Raw genomic sequence first — 21,082 nt, 5'->3', positions numbered from 1 at the left:
AACTCCCATTGTATTTCAATAGGATTTAGGCTCCCTCTTCCCATTTCTGTCTTGGAACATTTCTCTGAACCTTCGTTAATGTAAAGCTGGAAGAGTTACAGTAACTATCGTAAGAAATAGAAAAAGGAACAAATCCCCAAAAAGCTCCATTTTCAAAATAACTCTGTCCATTAGAAAGTGGCAAATTACAGGAATATACTTTCAAATTCCAATATCTGTACAGTGCATACATTCTCTCACAGAAATCTAAGCACAGGAGAATTGATATGCTATTGGTAGCCTCCACTCTGCCTTCTCTTTATGTTATTTACATGCCACAATCAACAGGGGTGAATTTCAGTCCAGTGGAGACATACCTTTAAATGATCTTCACCCCTGCACAGAGGAATCAGTGCAAGACTTATGAACTATTAAATTTCCACATAAATCCATTTGTCTTTAAGGCCGGGATGTGCGTAGAAGCCTAGGGAGTTATAAATCCCAGTCTAAGCTCTTTGTGAACTCTGATGACCCTGATTCTACAGAAAACTTCTAAACAAAATGTTCAAACTTGGGTGCTTAAAGTTAAGCAACTACAGGAAGGTTCCCCAAAGCACAACAGCAGTTAGGTGCAGCACCATTTGTGCTTTAGAAAATCTTCCCTCTAAATCAATAAATTATACTAGCATGTAAGGCTCAGATCTTGCCTACACTACAAATTCTATTAGTATTCCTGCAGAGCCGCCTAGTTTAGATGCAGCTTTTGTTGACAGAAGGAGGTTTTTTTGGTCAGTATGGTAACACCACCTCCCAAAATGACATTAGCTATGTCAACAGAAGCACTGCTGTGTTGTCATAGCTATGTTTACACTGGGTTTTTTGCCAGCATACTTATGTTGCCTGGGATGTGTGCTTTTTTCATACCCATGACCAACAAAGCTAGGCTGACAACACCTGGGAGTGTGGAGCTGGCTCTCAGATTTTTCAGACACACTCAGATTTGGCATCACTCCGCTCCCATTGACTGCAGTGGGTGCAGTTCAACCAACATGGAGCACTTTTGAAAATCCCACCTTAAATAAATGGGTGCAATTATCAGAGGTGCAATGTACCTAACACATTTATTGATTGAGTTAGGAACTGGTGGGTACAGAGACATCAGGGCACTTATTTAGTTGCCCGAATGTAGATTCAGTTGCCTAATTTTAGTCACCAAGGTTTGAAAGTTTTGTCCTTTGCACCTGCTTGTTCCATTTTCCATGCTTGTTCCTAGGTTACGCTTCTGGAAACCAGTGGTCGTTTGGGAGGACGAGTCAGGACTATCGAGATGAGACACACGGTTGGTATGTGGAGTTGGGAGCCATGCATTTGCCAAGCACCCACAGGTAATACAGTTTCCACTCCTCGGCCATGTAAGTTGTTCAGGAAAGGAACAGCCCAGTTTTGCAGAATTCTGCTATGGTTAATGATGAGATCAAGCATCCTAAAAGAACTTGCTGACTAGTCTCATTGACATGGGTGGGATCTGGCCAGTAGTAAACAATGCACTCCACAATAACTGTTTTCAGGATTAGGCCCTAATTATGGAACTGATGATTAGTGAGAGCATGATTGAATTTCCATGAAACCATCAGAAAAACTCCCATTGATCTTAATTGAAGTTGTATCAAGCCCTGAGTCAGAATAAAGCCAGACAATAGACATTGACTGTTCATAAAACACTTTACCCAATGGTTTGGAGAGGAAGTGTATGAACAAGAATAGAATAGAATATTTTTTCAGTACAATTATATGGAACAAAAGCTTATTAAAAAAACAAACACAAAAACCAGTACCATAAATATACCCTGATTTCAAAGGAAACTACCATGAACTCAAACTACAATTTAGAAGCAGAACAGCCAGATGGGATTATTATGTACAACGGCTGTAGTTAACAGTTAATGGGCCAGACAGCCAGCTACTACATACCAGGTATCTCCATTTCCGTCGATGCAACTACATCAGTTTACACTGGGATCAGGATCTATCAATTGAGCTGTCTAGCTATCATCTATCTATCTATCATATTCCTACAGCATTAAGAACATCTGTTGGACTCAGGAAGTTTCAGGAAGGGAACGAGACAAATCACATATTTACCTTACTATTTGTATAGCCAGAGGAGCATATAACTTGTTTTCATATTTTTTGACTCTCACCTTTCTTTCTTTTGCAGAATTGTTCGTGAATTTATTAGGCAATTTGATCTTATGCTAAACAAGTTCTCTCAGATGGATGACAACACCTGGTATTTGGGTTAATAGTGTCAGGACAAAAGCTGGGAAGGTCAGACAGAACCCTTGAATTTTACTGTAGCTCTCTCAGAGAAAGGCAAATCTGCTAAGGAACTTTATGAAGGAATTCTGCAGAAGATATGTTTATTAGACTCATAGACTCATAGACTTTAAGGTCAGAAGGGACCATTATGGTCATCTAGTCTGACCTCCCGCATGATGCAGGCTACAAAAGCTGACCCACCCACTTTCCCTTATCTCAGCTGTTGAAGTCTCCAGATCGCGATTTAAAGACTTCAAGTCGCAGAGAATCCTCCAGCTTGCGACCCCTGCCCTATGCTGCGGAGGAAGGCGAAAAACCTCCAGGGCCTCTGCCAATCTACCCTGGAGGAAAATTCCTTCCCGACCCCAAATATGGCGATCAGTAGAACCCCGAGCATACAGGCAAGATTCTCCAGCCGTACCCACATTTTACCAGCGATGGCACGTTATTGCCTAATTGACTAAAATCACGTTATCCCATCAAACCATTCCCTCCATAAACTTATCTAGCCTAATCTTGAAGCCAGAGAGGTCTTTCGCCCCCACCGTTTCCCTCGGAAGGCTGTTCCAAAATTTCACCCCTCTGACGGTTAGAAACCTTCGTCTAATTTCAAGCCTAAACTTCCCCACGGCCAGTTTATATCCATTCGTTCTCGTGTCCACATTAGTACTGAGCTGAAATAATTCCTCTCCCTCCCTGGTATTTATCCCTTTGATATATTTAAAGAGAGCAATCATATCCCCCCTCAGCCTTCTTTTGGTTAGGCTAAACAAACCGAGCTCCTCGAGTCTCCTTTCATACGAAAGGTTTTCCATTCCTCGGATCATCCTAGTGGCCCTTCTCTGTACCCGTTCCAGTTTGAGTTCATCCTTTTTAAACATAGGAGACCAGAACTGCACACAGTACTCCAAATGAGGTCTCACCAGCGCCTTGTATAACGGAAGCAGCACCTCCTTGTCCCTACTAGAAATGCCGGCTCATAGTCATCCTGCGATCAACCAGGACTCCGAGGTCCTTCTCCTCCTCCGTCACTTCCAACCGATGCGTCCCCAGCTTATAACTAAAATTCTTGTTAGTCATCCCTAAATGCATCACCTTACACTTCTCACTATTAAATCTCATCCTATTATTATTACTCCAATTTACAAGGTCATCCAAGTCTCCCTGCAGAATATCCCGATCCTTCTCCGAATTGGCAATACCTCCCAACTTTGTGTCATTCGCAAACTTTATAAGCCCACTCCTATATTCGGTTCCGAGGTCAGTAATAAATAGATTAAATAAAATCGGACCCAAAACCGAACCTTGAGGAACCCCACTGGTGACCTCCCTCCAACCTGACAGTTCACCTTTCAGTACTACCCGCTGCAGTCTCCCCTTTAACCATTTCTTTATCTACCTCTGGATTTTCATATCGATCCCCATCTTTTCCAATTTAACCAATAATTCCTCATGCGGTACAGTATCAAACGCTTTACTAAAATCGAGGTATATTAGATCCACCGCATTTCCTTTATCTAGAAGGTCTGTTACTTTCTCAAAGAAGGATATCAGGTTGGTTTGGCACGATCTGCCTTTCGTAAACCCATGTTGTAATCTGTCCCGATTGCCATTCACCTCAAGGTCCTTAACTACTTTCTCCTTCAAAATTTTTTCCAAGACCTTGCATACTACAGATGTTAAACTAACAGGCCTGTAGTTACCCTGGTCACTTTTTTTCCCCTTCTTGAAAATAGGAACCACATTAGCTATTTTCCAGTCCAACGGTATCACCCCCGAGTTTACAGATTCATTAAAAATTATCGCTAAGGGGCTTGCAATTTCTTGCGCCAGTTCCTTCAATATTCTAGGATGAAGATCATCCGGTCCGCCCGATTTAGTCCCGTTTAGCTGGTGAAGTTTGGCTTCCACCTCTAATACTGTAATGTCAATCCCCCCTCCTTTATTCCCCTCTGTCCTGCTCCCTCTATTCCTAAGCCCTTCATTAGCCTTATTAAAGACGGATGCAAAATATTCATTTAGATATTGTGCCATGCCTAAATTATCCTTAATCTCCACTCTATCTACATTCTTCAGCGGTCCCACTTCCTCTTTCTTTGTTTTCTTCCTATTTATATGGCTATAAAACCTCTTACTATTGGATTTAATTCCCCTCACAAGGTCCAACTCTACACGGCTTTTGGCCTTTCTCACTGCATCCCTACATGCTCTGACCTCAATAAGGTAGGTTTCCTTGCCGATCCCTCCCCTCTTCCATTCTTTGTATGCTTTCTGTTTTTTCTTAATCACCTCTTTGAGATGCCCGCTCATCCAGCTAGGTCTAAATCTCCTGCCTAATAACCGTTTTCCCTTTCTCGGGATACAGGCCTTATTGGTCGATTGTATAAAGGAAAGTAAATTACCAGGCCTTATTCTGAAAAATGGCCCTAACTTCTACTGCAGCACAGGAGGTCTCTTCTTCTGTAGTATGTACTGGTCTCCCCCTCTCTTTTCCCAACACATCCCTTCTCAACACCATTCCAATCCAGAATACATCCTGTGTTAGGAGAATCTGAGCTATAATTCCCCTTGTTGTGGTATGAAGGGGATTTACCAGGGCAGATTATCTGGCCCTGGTTCTCCTTTCACTTTCACTCACATGAATCAGGAGTAACGACATGTGATCTGCCCGCCCCCCCCTCACCCTCCCGAAGCTGTGGGTGCTGGGCACTTCTTAAAACACACCACTTTTTAGGAAACAAAAACAAGTAACTCGGGATCAAATCCTGCCGTTTAACTACAGGAGGGCTGGAGACTATGCCAAGCAACTCAGTTACATTCAGTGGGGTCTCATGGATACACACAGAAATTAGGGCCTAGTAGATAGGGCTTTGCATTAGGACTAAAGAGATGTGGGTTCAGTTGCTGCCATAGCTATGTGCTCTGTAAAATGGAGCTGATTCTTCCCTACCCCAAAGGAGTATTTTGGGAATAAAATGCATCAGTGATTATGAAGCCTGCAGATATCATGCAAGTACCTAGGTAGTTAGATAGGAGAACAGAATTTGGTCCCGTGTTTTTGTGAACATATTTCTCTTTCTGTCTATGACTGTTTCCATGCATGTTTCCAACACAGGCCTTAGAGCAGATCTGGAGTCTAGATTGTGGAGAGTTGCTGGATCGGTATGACTCCTTTTCCACCAAGGTAATGGATATGGGCCTTCGAGTACCGTTAAATCCAAATGATTACGGAAAGTCTGAAAAAATTGCTCTGAGAGAGGTGTTAAATGCATCTGTTTATCCTGATGAAACCTAATGATGCCAGTTTTCATGTCAAAGTTGTCCTTTATCAAAGCACCAATAAAGGAATGAGGGAAAACAGCATATTTTGAAGCTCTGCACAGTCTATTTGGATTGGCTTCTCCTTTTGGCAGCCTCAGTGAGCAGGGTTTTGTTTCTGGCCAAGATTATGAAAAATAAAGGACTGAGTGCCAGAAATTTCATATTTCCTTCAATTATTATTTTAATATTGTTATGCTGGAAGGTGTTAATGGTGGCGATCAAACATATCTTTAGTCTATAGGTTATCCACAGACCTGGTTAAAGTCGATGGGCATGCTAAACACATTTCATTCAGGTTAAATGGAAGAAGCAATTAAACTCCTTTCTGGAGTAAGATAGCTGGAGACAGTGGAAGCTACATGGGTAGGCCAATCATAAGCTAAGATGTGGGGTTGAGGGTTTCCCTAGGATTGATTGCAGAGGTTAGGCGGTTGATTGTTTGCAGCTGTGTTTGTGTGTGAGAGGGGGAGAAATCCAGGAGAAAGAGAGAGTAGCAGTGGTTAACATGGACATTTGAGGAAAACAAAGGATAGAGCTTCTCTTGGTCACAGTATTTGCTGGAAAGGCAGACTTGGATTGCTGAGCAGGGACATTGCCTCCAGTTGACTGTTTCTACTATGTTCAGGGAAACAGGACTTTGTATCCATTCTTTTTAAATAGACAGGATTGCACCAAAGAAAGACCTGACTCACATCGTCAATCTCTCCTTCAAACAGAAAGAACCAGGCAAGGCCTTGAATATTGGCAATGGCTCAGACCAAAAAGGGGCAACAATATCATCACCATATAAAACAACCTGTTGCCGGCCCAGATGGGCCCCGAGGGGGCAACAGGGTTCGTTGCCCGGTGTGCGCCGCACCAATAGACACACCGGGGTGGAGAAGCAAACAAAGTTTATTTGAGATCTCAAAGTGGTGCAGGGAGACAGGCACGTCTCAAATCAAGCACAGCACATACAAGCAAGTGTTCCCTTTTATATTCCAAGCTGTTTCTGTGTAAGCTCTGTTCTGTTACTTTTCCCTCTACCCCTTCTACCTCTCCCTCCTCGAGCAGTTACAGCAGGTACACATTGTGCATGTTAGAAACTTTCCCATTCACATGCTTATCTTTGACCTTGCAAGCTCTATGCACTAGGCCTTTCCCTTCCCCCTTTCCCCCGCATTATCACTACCGTTTCTGTTAGTGCGAGCAAAACTGCAGCTGTCTGCTAGAAAAGCTGACCATTACATATTCTGCTTCAGCATAGGCTATTAGCATGGAAGTAGGTGAAAGTTCACAAGATGGAGTTCTGTGGTTCACTTAGGGTATGTCTACACTACGAAATTAGGTCGAATTTATAGAAGCCGGTTTTATAGAAATCGGTTGTATACAGCCGATTGTGTGTGTCCCCACATAAAATGCTCTAAGTGCATTAAATCGGCGGACCGCGTCCACAGTACCGAGGCTAGCGTCGACTTCTGGAGCATTGCACTATGGGTAGCTATCCCACAGTTCCCGCAGTCTCCGCTGCCCATTGGAATTCTGGGTTGAGATCCCAATGCCTGAATGATGCAAAACAGTGTCGCGGAGGGTTCTGGATACATGTCGTCAGGCCCCTCCCTCTCCGTCAGAGCAAAGGCAGACAATAGATTCGCGCCTTTTTACCTGGGTTACCTGTGCAGACAACATACCACGGCAAGCATGGAGCCTGCTCAGCTCAGCTCAACTGTCACCATATGTCATCTGGTTGCCGGCAGACGTGGGACTGCATTGCTACACAGCAGCAGCAGCTAACTGCCTTTTGGCGGTAGATGGTGCAGCATGATTGGTAGCCTTCATCGGCGATCTGGGTACTGGCAGCCGTGGGGCTGGCAGACGTAGGGCTGCATTGCACCAGCCCCTTGCCTTTTGCCTTTTGGCAGTAGATAGTTTATTACGACTGGTATCCGTCGTCGTCATACTGCAGTGGCGGTCGATCATGGGCACCTGGGCAGACATGCTCAGTCCTATCGAACTGTCTTGACGATGATGGCTATCAGTCGTAGTATGCTATTTTCTGCTAAGCACCCAGAAGAGGCCGAGGGCGATCTGGGTGCTGGCAGACGTGGGGCTGGCAGACGTGGGGCTGCATTGCTACATAGCAGCAGCCCCTTGCCTTTTGGCAGTAGATAGTATATTACGATTGGTATCCATCGTCGTCGTACTGCAGTGGCTATCAGTCTTAGTACACTAACTGCCAAGTGCCCAGTATTTGCTGCCAAGCACCCAGAAGATGCCGAGGGCTATCAGTCATGCTGCACCGTCGTCTGCCAGCTTAAGATGTAAAAAATAGATTTGTTCTGTATTCATTTGCTTCCCCCTCCCTCCATGAAATCAAAGGCCTGCTAAACCCAGGGTTTTGAGTTCAATCTTTGGGGGGGGCCATTCTGTGTGACAGTTGTTTGTGTTTCTCCCTGATGCACAGCCACCTTTGTTGATTTTAATTCCCTGTACCTGTACGCCATGTCGTCACTCGCCCCTCCCTCCCTCCCTCTCTCCCTCCTTCCCCTGGTCCGTTTCGCGCCTTTTTTCAGACCAGACACCATAGCTAGCACTGGGATCATAGAGCCCGCTCAGATCACCGCGGCAATTATGAGCACTATGAACACCACGCGCATTGTCCTGGAGTATATGCAGAGCCAGAACATGCCAAAGCAAAACCAGGACCAGCCGAGGAGGCGATTGCAGCGCGGCGACGAGAGTGATGAGGAAATTGACATGGACATAGACCTCTCACAAGGCACAGGCCCCAGCAATGTGGAAATCATGGTGTTACTGGGGCAGGTTCATGCCGTGGAACGCCGATTCTGGGCCCGGGAAACAAGCACAGACTGGTGGGACCACATCGTGCTGCAGGTGTGGGACGATTCCCAGTGGCTGCGAAACTTTCGCATGCGTAAGGGCACTTTCTTGGAACTTTGTGACTTGCTTTCCCCTGCCCTGAAGCGCCAGAATACCAGGATGAGAGCAGCCCTCACAGTTGAGAAGCGAGTGGCGATAGCCCTGTGGAAGCTTGCAACGCCAGACAGCTACCGGTCAGTCGGGAATCAATTTGGAGTGGGCAAATCTACTGTGGGGGCTGCTGTGATCCAAGTTGCCAGGGCAATGAAAGACCTGGTGATATCAAGGGTAGTGACTCTGGGAAACGTGCAGGCCATAGTGGATGGCTTTGCTGCAATGGGATTCCCAAACTGTGGTGGGGCGATAGACGGAACCCATATCCCTATCTTGTCACCGGAGCACCAAGCCACCGAGTACATAAACCGCAAGGGGTACTTTTCGATGCTGCTGCAAGCCCTGGTGGATCACAAGGGACGTTTCACCAACATCAACGTGGGATGGCCGGGAAAGGTACATGATGCTCGCGTCTTCAGGCACTCTGGTCTGTTTCGAAAGCTGGAGGAAGGGACTTTCTTCCCGGACCAGAAAATAACCGTTGGGGATGTTGAAATGCCTATCGTGATCCTTGGGGACCCAGCCTACCCCTTAATGCCATGGCTCATGAAGCCGTACACAGGCAGCCTGGACAGGAGTCAGGACCTGTTCAACTACAGGCTGAGCTAGTGCCGAATGGTGGTGGAATGTGCATTTGGACGTTTAAAAGCGCGCTGGCGCAGCTTACTGACTCGCTCAGACCTCAGCGAAAAGAATATCCCCATTGTTATTGCTGCTTGCTGTGCGCTCCACAATATCTGTGAGAGTAAAGGGGAGACATTTATGGCGGGGTGGGAGGTTGAGGCAAATCGCCTGGCCGCTGATTACGCACAGCCAGACACCAGGGCAGTTAGAGGAGCACAGCAGGGCGCGGTGCGCATCAGAGAAGCTTTGAAAACGAGTTTTGTGACTGGCCAGGCTACGGTGTGAAACTTCTGTTTGTTTCTCCTTGATGAACCCTCCGCCCACCCCTCACCCGGTTCACTCTACTTCCCTGTAAACCAACCACCCCACCCTCCCCTCGCCCCTTCGAGCACCGCTTGCAGGGGCAATAAAGTCATTGTTACTTCACATTCATGCATTCTTTATTAATTCATCACACAACTAGGGGGATAATTGCAAAGGTAGCCCGGGATGGGTGGGGGAGGAAGGAAGGAAAAGGACACACTGCAGTTTAAAACTTTAACTCTTATTGAAGGCCAGCCTTCTGATGCTAGGGCAATCATCTGGGGTGGAGTGACTGGGTGGCCGGAGGCCCCCCCATTGTGTTCTTGGGCGTCTGGGTGAGGAGGCTATGGAACTTGGGGAGGAGGGCTGTTGGTTACACAGGGGCTGTAGCGGCGGTCTCTGCTCCTGCTGCCTTTCCTGCAGCTCAGCCATACGCTGGAGCATATCAGTTTGATGCTCCAGCAGCCGGAGCATCGACTCTTGCCTTCTGTCTGAAAGCTGACGCCACCTATCATCTTCAGCCCGCCACTTGCTCTGTTCATCCCGCGATTCAGCCCGCCACCTCTCCTCTCGTTCATATTGTGCTTTTCTGTAGTCAGTCATTGACTGCCTCCATGCATTCTGCTGTGCTCTGTCAGTGTGGGAGGACATCTGGAGTTCCGTGAACATATCGTCCCGCGTCCTCCGTTTTCTCCTTCTAATCTTCACTAGCCTATGTGAAGGAGAAACATTTGCAGCTGGTGGAGGAAAAGGGAGAGGTGGTTAAAAAAGACACATTTTAGAGAACAATGGGTACACTTTTTCACGTTAAATTTTGCTGTTCACATTACACAGCACATGTGATTTCGTTACAAGGTCGCATTTTTCCTCTTATATTGAGGGCCTGCCGGTTTGGTGTGAGAGATCACTCACACAGTGCCAGGCCACAGATTTCGACTTGCAGGCAGCCATGGTAAGACACAGTCTTTTGTTTTTTTTAACCTTCTTAACATGTGGGAATGGTTTCAAACAGTAGCGCTCTCATTTCCCATACCAAGCACCCGTTGGGTTGGCCATTTAAAATGGGTTTGCAATGTAAAAGGAGGGGCTGCGGTTTCCGGGTTAACATGCAGCACAAATCCAACTAACTCCTCTCCCCCCCACACACACCCAATTCTCTGGGATGATCACTTCACCCCTCCCCCCCCACCGCGTGGCTAACAGTGGGGAATATTTCTGTTCAGCAGAGCAGGAAGGGGCACCTCTGAATGTGCCCTTAATAAAATCGCAACATTTCAACCAGGTGACCGTGAATGATATCACTCTCCTGAGGATAAGAAAGAGCAATAAGGAATGGATGTTGTCTGCATGCCAGCAAACACCGGGACCATACGCTGCCATGCTTTGTTAGGCAATGATTCCAGACTACGTGCTACTGGCCTGGCGTGGTAAAGTGTCCTACCATGGCGGACGGGATAAGGCAGCCCTCCCCAGAAACCTTTTGCAAAGGCTTTGGGAGTACATCCAGGAGAGTTTTCTGGAGATGTCCCTGGAGGATTTCCGCTCCATCCCCATACACGTTAACAGACTTTTCCAGTAGCTGTACTGGCCACAATTGCCAGGGCAAATTAATCATTAATCATTAAACACGCTTGCTTTTAAACCATGTGTAATATTTACAAAGGTACACTCACCAGAGGTCCCCTGTGTGCCCTCAGGGTATGGGAGCACGCCTTGGGTGAGTTCGGGGGTTACTGGTTCCAGGTCCAGGGTGATTAACATATCCTGGCTGTTGGGGAAACCGGTTTCTCCGCTTCCTTGCTGCTGTGAGCTATCTACATTATCTCCATCCTCATCTTCCTCGTACCCCGAACCCGCTTCCCTGTGTGTTTCTCCAGTGAGGGAGTCAAAGCACACGGTTAGGGTAGTGGTGGCTGCACCCCCTAGAATGGCATGCAGCTCCGCGTAGAAGCAGCATGTTTGCGGCTCTGCCCCGGACCTTCCGTTTGCTTCTCTGGCTTTGTGGTAGGCTTGCCTTAGCTCCTTAATTTTCACGCGGCACTGCTGTGCGTCCCTGTTATGCCCTCTGTCCTTCATGGCCTTGGACACCTTTTCTAATATTTTGCCATTTCGTTTACTGCTACGGAGTTCGGCTAGCACTGATTCATCTCCCCATATGGCGAGCAGATCCAGTACCTCCCGTTCTGTCCATGCTGGAGCTCTTTTGCGATCCTGGGACTCCATCATGGTTACCTGTGCTGATGAGCTCTGCGTGGTCACCTGTGCTCTCCACGCTGAGCAAACAGGAAATGAAATTCAAACGTTCGCGCGGCTTTTCCTGTCTACCTGGTCAGTGCATCTGAGTTGAGAGTGCTGTCCAGAGCGGTCACAATGAAGCACTGTGGGATAGCTCCTGGAGGCCAATAACGTCGAATTCCGTCCACACTACCCCAATTCCGACCCGCTAAGGCCGATTTTATCACTAATCCCCTCGTCGGAGGTGGAGTAAAGAAACTGGTTTAAAGGGCCCTTTAAGTCGAAAGAAAGGGCTTCGTCGTGTGAACGTGTCCAGGCTTAATTCGATTTAACGCTGCTAAAGTCGATCTAAACTCGTAGTGTAGACCAGGCCTTAGACCCAGAGCAGGGAGGTTTCATCGGCACTTATGGCCTTCCATCCCCCCGAGTTACCTGGTAGCTATGCCTAGTGACACCAACAAACCCTTTATCTTCTCCTACCTCATGGAAGTCAAATCTTTCCCCAATGATACGGAGTACTTGATTGAAGAAGGGAAATTAAGGCATGGGGCTGTACAGATGATCGGAGACTTGATGAATGAGGGTGATGGATTCCACACGTCATTTCTTAACTCTCTCATGGAGTTTAATATCTTCTTTCATGAAGATGGGTGAGAAACGAATGTACTTAAATTGCAAGGTCTTTGGGGCATGGCTACATCTTTTCATTCTACATGTGTGGAGTTTACCTAGGACAATGGGGCCCTTGATTGTTGGCCTCTAGGAGTACGTCTACATTGCCACTGGGCTGCCCATGGCAGTGAGTCTCCTAGGACAGGTTGAGAGACTTAGGCTAGTGGGGATTTTACTAGCACTGTACAAATAGCTGTGTAAACAGCGCTCTGAAGTTGCAGCTTGTGCTGGAGCTTGGGCTCTGTAGCCTCGGGAGACGGGTGGGCTTGACAGCCCGAGTTCCAGCCCAAACAGCAACTTGAAAGCACTGTCTACACAGCTATTTCTACAGCGCTACTGAGAGCCCCACTAACCTGAGGCTCTCGACCCGGGCTGGGAGTCTTGCTGCCACTGGCACTGTAGATGTACCCTTTGTGTGACTGCAATGTGAATAAATAACTAAATAAATAACATCCTTCTTCTTGTAGTTGATAGGGGAAGAGGCAGACACTCCAGATTACCAATGGGAAACACCCCGTGCGGAGAGAAGCACACTCTGTTATCGAATGGGCATATTGTCAGCAATATACTCCTTGATTCCTTAATCTGGGCCATAATTTTGACTCACCCCAAAATATCATTAGCACAGATTTAATGTCATCCGGTGGGCCATGTACACTTCCAGAACGCTGAGCTCAGTTACACTGAAACATCTGGAAACCTGGAAATGAAGTCATGGTATATTCCACTCACCCATCCTACTGCTCAAAGGACTCCAAATTGGGATCTTTACTCCTACCCCAAAGCTACAGGAAGGTCAGCAATTTTTTAGCTAATGTGAGTAAAGGTCGATTTTATAGCACTCAGAAAAATTGTCTGTCAAACAGCAGTAATTCTCAAACTGCTGCTCCACTAAACTAACACAAAGAAACATTTGTCATAAAGCAATTAAAGTTGGGTAAGTCTCATATCTCCCAACACAAACCATTCAAAGTTAGATAATGCTATGGTATAAGACAATGCTTATTCATAGACTTGAAGGCCAGGGGGCATTAGATCACTTGGAGGAGAGGAAGGTGATCAGGAACGGTAAACATGGATTCACCAAGGGCAAGTCATGCCCGACCAACCTGATTGCCTTCTATGATGAGATAACTGGCTCTGTGGATATGGGGAAAGCAGTGGACGTGATATATCTTGACTTTAGCAAAGCTTTTGATACAGTCTCCCACACTATTCTTGCCAGCAAGTTAAAAGAGTATGGATTGGATGAATGGACTATAAGGTGGATAGAAAGCTGGCTAGATTGTTGGGCTCAATGGGTAGTGATGAACAGCTCGATGTCTAGTTGGCAGCTGGTATCAAGCAGAATGCCCCAGAGGTCGATCCTGGGGCCGGTTTTGTTCAACATCTTTATTAATGATCTGGACAATGGGATAGATTGCACCCTCAGCAAGTTTGCAGATGACACTAAGCTGCGGGGAGAGGTAGATACACTGGAGAGTAGGGATAGGTCCAGAGTGACCTACACAAATTGGAGGATTGGGCCAAAAGATATCTGATGAGATTCAACAAGGACAAGTGCAGAGTCCTGCACTTATGATGGAAGAATCCCATGCACAGCTACAAGCTGGGGACCGACTGGCTAAGTAGCAGTTCTGCAGAAAAGGACGTGGTAATTACAGTGGACGAGAATATGGATATGAGTCAGCAGTGTGTCCTATTGCCAGCAGATCAAGGCCAGAAGTCTATGTTGGATATTAGGAAACACTATTTCACTGGGAGGGTGGTGAAGCACTTACCTAGGGAGGTGGTGGAATCTCCATCCTTAGAGGTTTTTAAGGCCCGGCTTGACAAAGTCCTGTCTGGGATGATTTAGTTGGTGTTGGTCCTGCTTTGAGCAGGAGGTTGGACTAGATGACCTCCTGAGGTCTCTTCCAACCCTAATCTTTTGTGAATCTATGATTCATCTCGTTTGATCTCCTGTTTATCACAGGACAGAGAATGTCACCCACTTACTCTGGTATTGAGCCCAATAACTTGTGTCTGACTAAAGCATCTTCAAGAAAGTCTGGTCTGGAATTGTAGACATCAAGCAATGGAGAATCCACCTCTTCCCTTGGGAGTTTGTGCCAAGGGTTAATCACCCTCTCTACTAACAAATTATGCCTTATTTGTAATTGAAATACATGTGGCTTTAGGTTCCCAATCATTGGTTCTTCTTCTGCATTTATCTGATAGATTAAAGAGGCCTCTAGGACCTGATATTTTCTCCCCCTGTTAATCTTCTTTTGGGATAAACTAAACAGCTCGAGCCTTCTAGTAAAGGCAAGTTCTCCAGCCCTTGAATAATTTTTGTGGCTCTCTTCTGCACCTTCTCCAGTTCTCCAACATCCATTTGGAAGTGTGGACACCGGAACCAAATACAATGTTATAATGTTGGTCTGACCAATGCCATGTAGAGAGGGAAAATAACCTCCATGCTCTATCTCCTCTCTTTACACATCCAAAGACCGCCTTAGCCCCTTGTGCCACAGCATCACACTGGGAACTCATGTTGATCTGCTTGTCCATTATGACCCCTGAAACCTTTTCAGAGTCACTGCTTTCTAGTAATGTGTAAGGAGCGGGATTTGAACCCACACCCCTACTGAGAAACAAAGCATACAAGAAAAGCCAGGACAGAATTTCCTCTTGAGACAACTCTAGCCACATTACAATACCCATTCAACATGTTTACATTGATAGTCAGACTCTGCATGGTCATGAATCCAGACACACAGAGTACATTAATCTCCTCACAGTACAATCCAAATATTTTATCACAGCCCCTGCAACACCAGCTTTGATGTGTGTCCAGATGCAGCATGGTATATGTTTGGTGGAGAAGCGTTGGAGTGCAACTGAGGTTCTGCATTGTATTGGGAGGGAGACCATATCTTTGGGTGCCCCATTTACATTAGCACCTCCTGGGGGAGCACATGCCTCAGGACCCAGCTAATACATTACCAAGCAGCAAGAAGTTCTTCCAATCACGCCTCTGCCATGTTGCTGCCTCCGGTTTCTGGGAGGTCACAGAGCAAAATGATGGCTCGGCAGGATGTGTTGGCAGGCTGGTCAAACTTCCTGTAATGTGTGCAGTGGACAGTCAAGTTTTCCCACATTGCACCATGAACAAAGGGCTAGAGCAGCAACATTTTGACAGGGTGCTAAGAAGTTTGGGACACACTGCAATGTGGACACCACAGCCCTGTTTTGGGCCTGGGTTAAAAAATTCTTACCTTAGGGTTGGCAATCAGTGTAGATACCCATAGTCTTGAGCCCAAACCAACCTTCTCTCTACACACAATTCTGACTTAGGCCTGAGCCAGGGCCCTGCTGGAACTTGGGTCCAAACTCCATTGTTTTACAGTGTGGACACAGCTATAGAGTCAGACTCTGAAAGTCCACCAATGGTTACCCACAATCTCATGGGCCAGTGCTCTTTGTCCTCTCTATACTAGGACAAACCAACAATTGACTAACAGTAAAGGAAGCAAGCCCCCTTGTTCAAGTCCAGGAGCTGGATATTTAACCTTTCCATTTTATTTTGACCGCTGAGCTGCACACACTTTCTTCTCCAATATGTGGCAAAGGATGTCTTTATGTCAGTAGCCGTGGCAAATGCACTGCTGGCAAAACTCAGGGGAGTGCAGCCAGATTTTGGTGAATCTATTGTACAAGGTGAGCAAACAGTTTGACTTTAGGGAGAGTTCCCTGAATGACCAGGTGTTTGCTATTCGTTGGTACAAGCTGGCAGCTTGGGGAGTCACTGGACTGGTGACCAGTGCAGGGAGAGGATAAAGAGAAGACTGAGTACTGGACAGCCAGGGATGAGAACCGCACCACTGGAAACTCACTGTCATCCCGACCCTTTTATGAGGAGTTGGACAGGGTACTGGACCAAGCACCAAGCCACCACCACTTCACAACACCACTGGTCAGCTGGGATAATGAATTTCTGACCTCTGAATTGGGGGGTGGGGAATCAATTTTCCTCCTCCTCCCCCCAGGAAAGCTGAGGTTAGGCCAGCGGAGTTCCCGGGCTCCAGCCTGAGGGGAGGTGGGACGGAGAAAGGAATTTGACTGTGAGGGAGGTTTGAAGACTCTCCCTGGCCTGACATTTTTGCTGTTAAAAGCAATGCATGGCTGAGAGCATGGAGGGAGGCAGTCCTAACAGATTTCTTCCTTTGGGGTAAAAAGGGACCCACTCACACTCCCTAGAAAGCAAATGGGACAGGAGGAAGAACCAGATCTCAAGTTTACGCACAAATGTCTTGGAGTAATGGCGGTGAGGGGGGAAGGGGCATGTGAAAGCTAAGCCCATTGGTTCTAAAGAGAGAACTGATTCGGAAGGGTTGACAAACAGCTCTGTATGGATTTTGTAAGGATGTCTGCTGGCTTCCGTGTAGAATGTTTGCCAACTGAACAGGAGAAATAGGAAACTTGTGAAAAGTAATGGCAAAACTGCCATCCAGGGAATAAACCTGTCAAGGCAATAAGTTTTTGGATTCCCCTAGGGTGCTGGTTGGGACGTTATTTACACCCACTTCTGTAGGGGGAAGATGAGAGGGACTGACAACATCGTGCAAATTCTTGAACAAACCTGATAGAATTAAGATAATTCAATGTAGTTTAAATGATATCTTAATTAATTAGAGTTAACACGATTTGGATTTCATTGTATTTTGTAATAGAAATATTTATGTACTACTGGGAAATCTTTATAAAAAAACAAGATTAACAATATCAGGAAAGTAGGAGGATTATCAAAGTTATTTTTCGAACAATGTGTGAAGTGGATTTCCTTAGGAAATACCTTGAGATGAAGTGATTAGGAGAATGCAAATTCTCCCTCTCTGAAGCCAACCTTTTGAAGATAAGCCCTGGGGAAAGAGACCCTTTGTATACTAAATATCTGCTTCTGTATAAAATGGTATAAAAAGGCAATTGAACACATTGAGTGTGCAACTGCTGGGGAGCTGAAAGCCAAGAGTGGATGCCCTTGCAGAAACATGGTTGAGGAAATACAGGTGCGGTCACCCTGAACCGTGACACCCACTTTATAGTAATTTTATCTAGACCATGTTTCCCTAGTTTGCTTAGGAGAATGCCATGTGGGACTGTATCAAAAATCCTAAAATCAAGATATATCGTGTGTACTGCTTCCCCCATATCCACTGCACCAATAACCCTCTCAAAGAAGGAAATTAGGTTTGCTGGCATGGTTTCTTCTTGACAAATGCATGCTGGCTATTCCTTATAACCCAATTATCCTCCAGGTTTCTTCAAATTGTTTGTTTACTAATTTGCTCCACTCTTTTTCCAGGTATAGAAATTAGGATGACTGGTTTATAGTTCCCTGGGTCCTCCTTGTTCTCCTTTTTAAAGATAGATACTGTCTTTGCCCTTCTCCTGTCCTCTGAGACCTTGCTCTTCCTCCAAGAGTTCTTAAAGATAATTACTAAAGGTTCCAAGATTCGTTCAGCTAGTTCCTGCTTTGGTGGTCTATATTAGACCCCTACCATGATGTCGCCTTTATTTTTCATCCCATTTACCTTTACCCAGAGACTTTCAACTGGACTGTCTCCCACCTCCTTCTGGACCTCAGAACAAGTGTATATATTCTTGATGTACGATGCATCATCTCCTCCAATTTCTCCATGCCTGTCCTTCCTGAACAAGCTTTTTGACGTGTGGACACCAGAACTGAGCACAACATTGTAATGTTGGTCTGGCCAATGCCATATAGACAGGTAAAATAACCTCCCTACTCCCACTCTTCTCACATCAAAGGACTGTCTTAGCCCTTCTGGCCACAGAATCACCCTGGGAGTTCATGTAGAGTTGCTTGTCCATTGTGACCCTTTTTCAGACTCACTGCTATCTTGTAATGTGAGGAGTGGGATTTGAACCCACACTCCTGAGAAATGAGAGCACACAGGAAAGAGGAAAACAGATCCTGGAGTTTGCTGTCTGAAAAACTCCAGCCAGCCTGATGCTGGCTGTTAGTCACTCTATAATGCCCATGCATGTGCTAATTTGAACTATGCAGTGTGATATGTGTTTGTAGTTGAAGCATGAGGTTGTAACTAAGGTTCTCCTTTGTACTGTAAGGGAGATTATAGCTGTGGATACCCCACTTCCATGAGCACCTCCTAGGAGACCAAATGCCTCAGGGTGCGGCTAATGCATTCCAGAGTCTGCACCTCTGGGTCACCAGCTGGAATCCAGCCCAGCTCAGCAAGGACTGATAGCTGTTACCATCCCATCTAGTCAAGATCTGGTTTGCCCTGTGTGAGTTGAGTTTGGTGAATCTCAGTTCCAGCTCCCACATCACAGACTGACCACCTGGCTTTGCACTGATTGGCAGACTCAGCCTATGTGACACTGTCTTTACCAAGCTGCCGCACCTAAAATTTTAAAACAAAAATCCCTAACCTCGAGTTGGATGGTTTACATCATATTTTGGCTAAATGAGTACAGTAAACTTTCTCTCCTCTGTTTTCTTTCTTTCTTTCTTTCTTTCTTGGAACAGCCTTCCCCCCCCCCCCCCCCCTTTTTTTTAATGGGTGCTAAAGCCCTGGAGTCGGTGTGTTTGTGTTTTCATCCTAGGCACTGACTCCAGGGCTGGAGCACCCATGGGAAAAAAATGGTGGGTGCTCAGCAACCACAGGCATCCCCACTGATCAGTGCCTCCCGCTCCCTCCCAGCTGTTTAGCAGCATGCAGGAGGTGCTGGGGGGGTGTACTCAGGAGAGGGGGCAGATCAGGGTAGGAGGAGGTGGGACTAGGCAGGGCAGGGGCAGGAAGGGGTGGAGTGTGGGCGGGGCCTGGTGCAGAGCAGGAGTCGAGCACCCCCCAGGAAAGGACAAAGTCTGTACCTGTGGTTATCATTATTCATGAACAGGCAGAAAAATTAGGCAGAAAAAAGTTGTCTTCAACCATAGGCTTAACCTATTAATTTTGAGCTCAATATTCCTCAAGTTGTGGATTTTAAAAGAGGTAGCCATTATATGGTTTAGGGCTTATCTACATCAATGGTTCTCAACCAGGGGTACACATACCCCTGAGGATACACAGAGGTCTTCCAGGGGTACATCAACTCCTCTAGATATTTGCCTAGTTTTACAACAGGACACAGAAAAAGCACTAGCGAAGTCAGCACAAATTAAACTTTCATACAGACAGCAATTTGTTTATATTGCTCAACATACTATACACGGAAATGTAAGTACAATATTTATATTCCAATCAATTTATTTTAGAATTATATGGTAACAATGAGAAAGGAAGCCATTTTTCAATAACAGTGTGGCTGTGACACTTCTGTATTTTTATGTCTGATTTTGAAAGCAAGCCGTTGTTAAGTGAGGTGAAACTTGGGGGTACGCAAGACAAAATCAGACTCCTGAAAGGGGTACAGCCATCTGATAAGGTTGAGAGCCACTGAGCTACAAAATTGCAACCTTTTTTCTGAAGGGGCTACCTTCCCTCCAGGATATTGTTGCTACAAAATTTCATGATTGGGTCAGGTGCACAACAATTTGCATAAATGAAGCCCTCATCGCTGGAGGTAAAATAGGGAAATATCCTTAGCTATCTGATGTTTCAAAACATTATTGTTGTTGGAAATCAACAAATTCCTCAAGGGGATTCAGACCCCCTTTGAGAGGAATCCATACTGAATTATGTCTTGAACTGTCTCTGCTGAGATGAAGACAGATATATGTATGAGTTGGATATATACATGTGTGGGACTTCCAGAAAAAATTAGTTGCTTGGGTACTAGTAAACTGGTGTCTCCTGATGAAAGGGTCTGACTGAAAGAGGGAGGGAACTATACAGAGGTGGGTCTTTAGATTGAAAATTCACCTCCTCTAGAATTTTTAATTACGTATTTCTCAATATTTGGAACATACTGATTGGTAGGAATTTTTGAACCACTTTTTTCTTTTGAGCCAGCCTTCTTCAGGCTGTATAATGAAGGTTCTCACTTGATGACTTGTCCTACTGGTGGAAACATGGACAGATTCTGTAAGTGAAACTGCTGCGCTGGGAACACTGCTTTGGGGCTGGGAAAGATTGCCTATTAGTCCATCTTAAACTTGAGTTCTTGTTTTGCATCTTTCTCTTTCTCACCTCATACTTTTCTTTCCCTCTTCTTTGCAGACAGGTATGTTTTTGGATTTGTTTTTCAGTGCCACTTTCTGATCTGTAAGGGTTCATTCCAAATGCCAATGAAATTGATGAGAAGTTTCCCAATAATTTCCATGAGCCTTGGATCATGCCCTAATGGTAGCTAGTGTGGTGTGGGGGTTTGTTTGTTTGTTTGTTTGTTTTGAGAGAGAGAGAGAGAGAGAGAGAGAGAGAATGCATACCCATCTATGTGGGTATTTTATGGTACAATTAGGTCATCAAGGGCCTGATCCTTAACCATTGAAAGCAATGGGAGTTTTGTCATTAATTTCAATAGGGGCAGGATCAGACTCTGACGTTGTAAATACATTTATTGTCATTAACTTTGTGTAATCCTCTGAGAGAGTGCACTAAGATGTTGGGGGACACATTTACAATTTCTCTGCTCTCTTCAAAGCTGTGGCACAAATCAAGGACAATGTTCTAATGCCAGGGATGAT

At 45.7% G+C, this 21,082-nt stretch overlaps 1 pseudogene; it reads left to right on the top strand.

Moving 5' to 3' along the window:
- Nucleotides 1-20,619, top strand: part of LOC113408231 — a 20,771-nt pseudogene extending 152 nt beyond the window's left edge.
- The last annotated feature ends 463 nt before the right edge of the window (nt 20,620-21,082 follow it).

Source organism: Terrapene carolina, unplaced genomic scaffold (genome assembly GCF_002925995.2).
Source record: "Terrapene carolina triunguis isolate 2854851 unplaced genomic scaffold, T_m_triunguis-2.0 Scaffold1116, whole genome shotgun sequence".
NCBI classification, from domain to species: Eukaryota; Metazoa; Chordata; order Testudines; family Emydidae; genus Terrapene; species Terrapene triunguis.
Note: the sequence above shows the minus strand (reverse complement) of the source record. Positions and strands in the feature narration are given on the sequence as shown.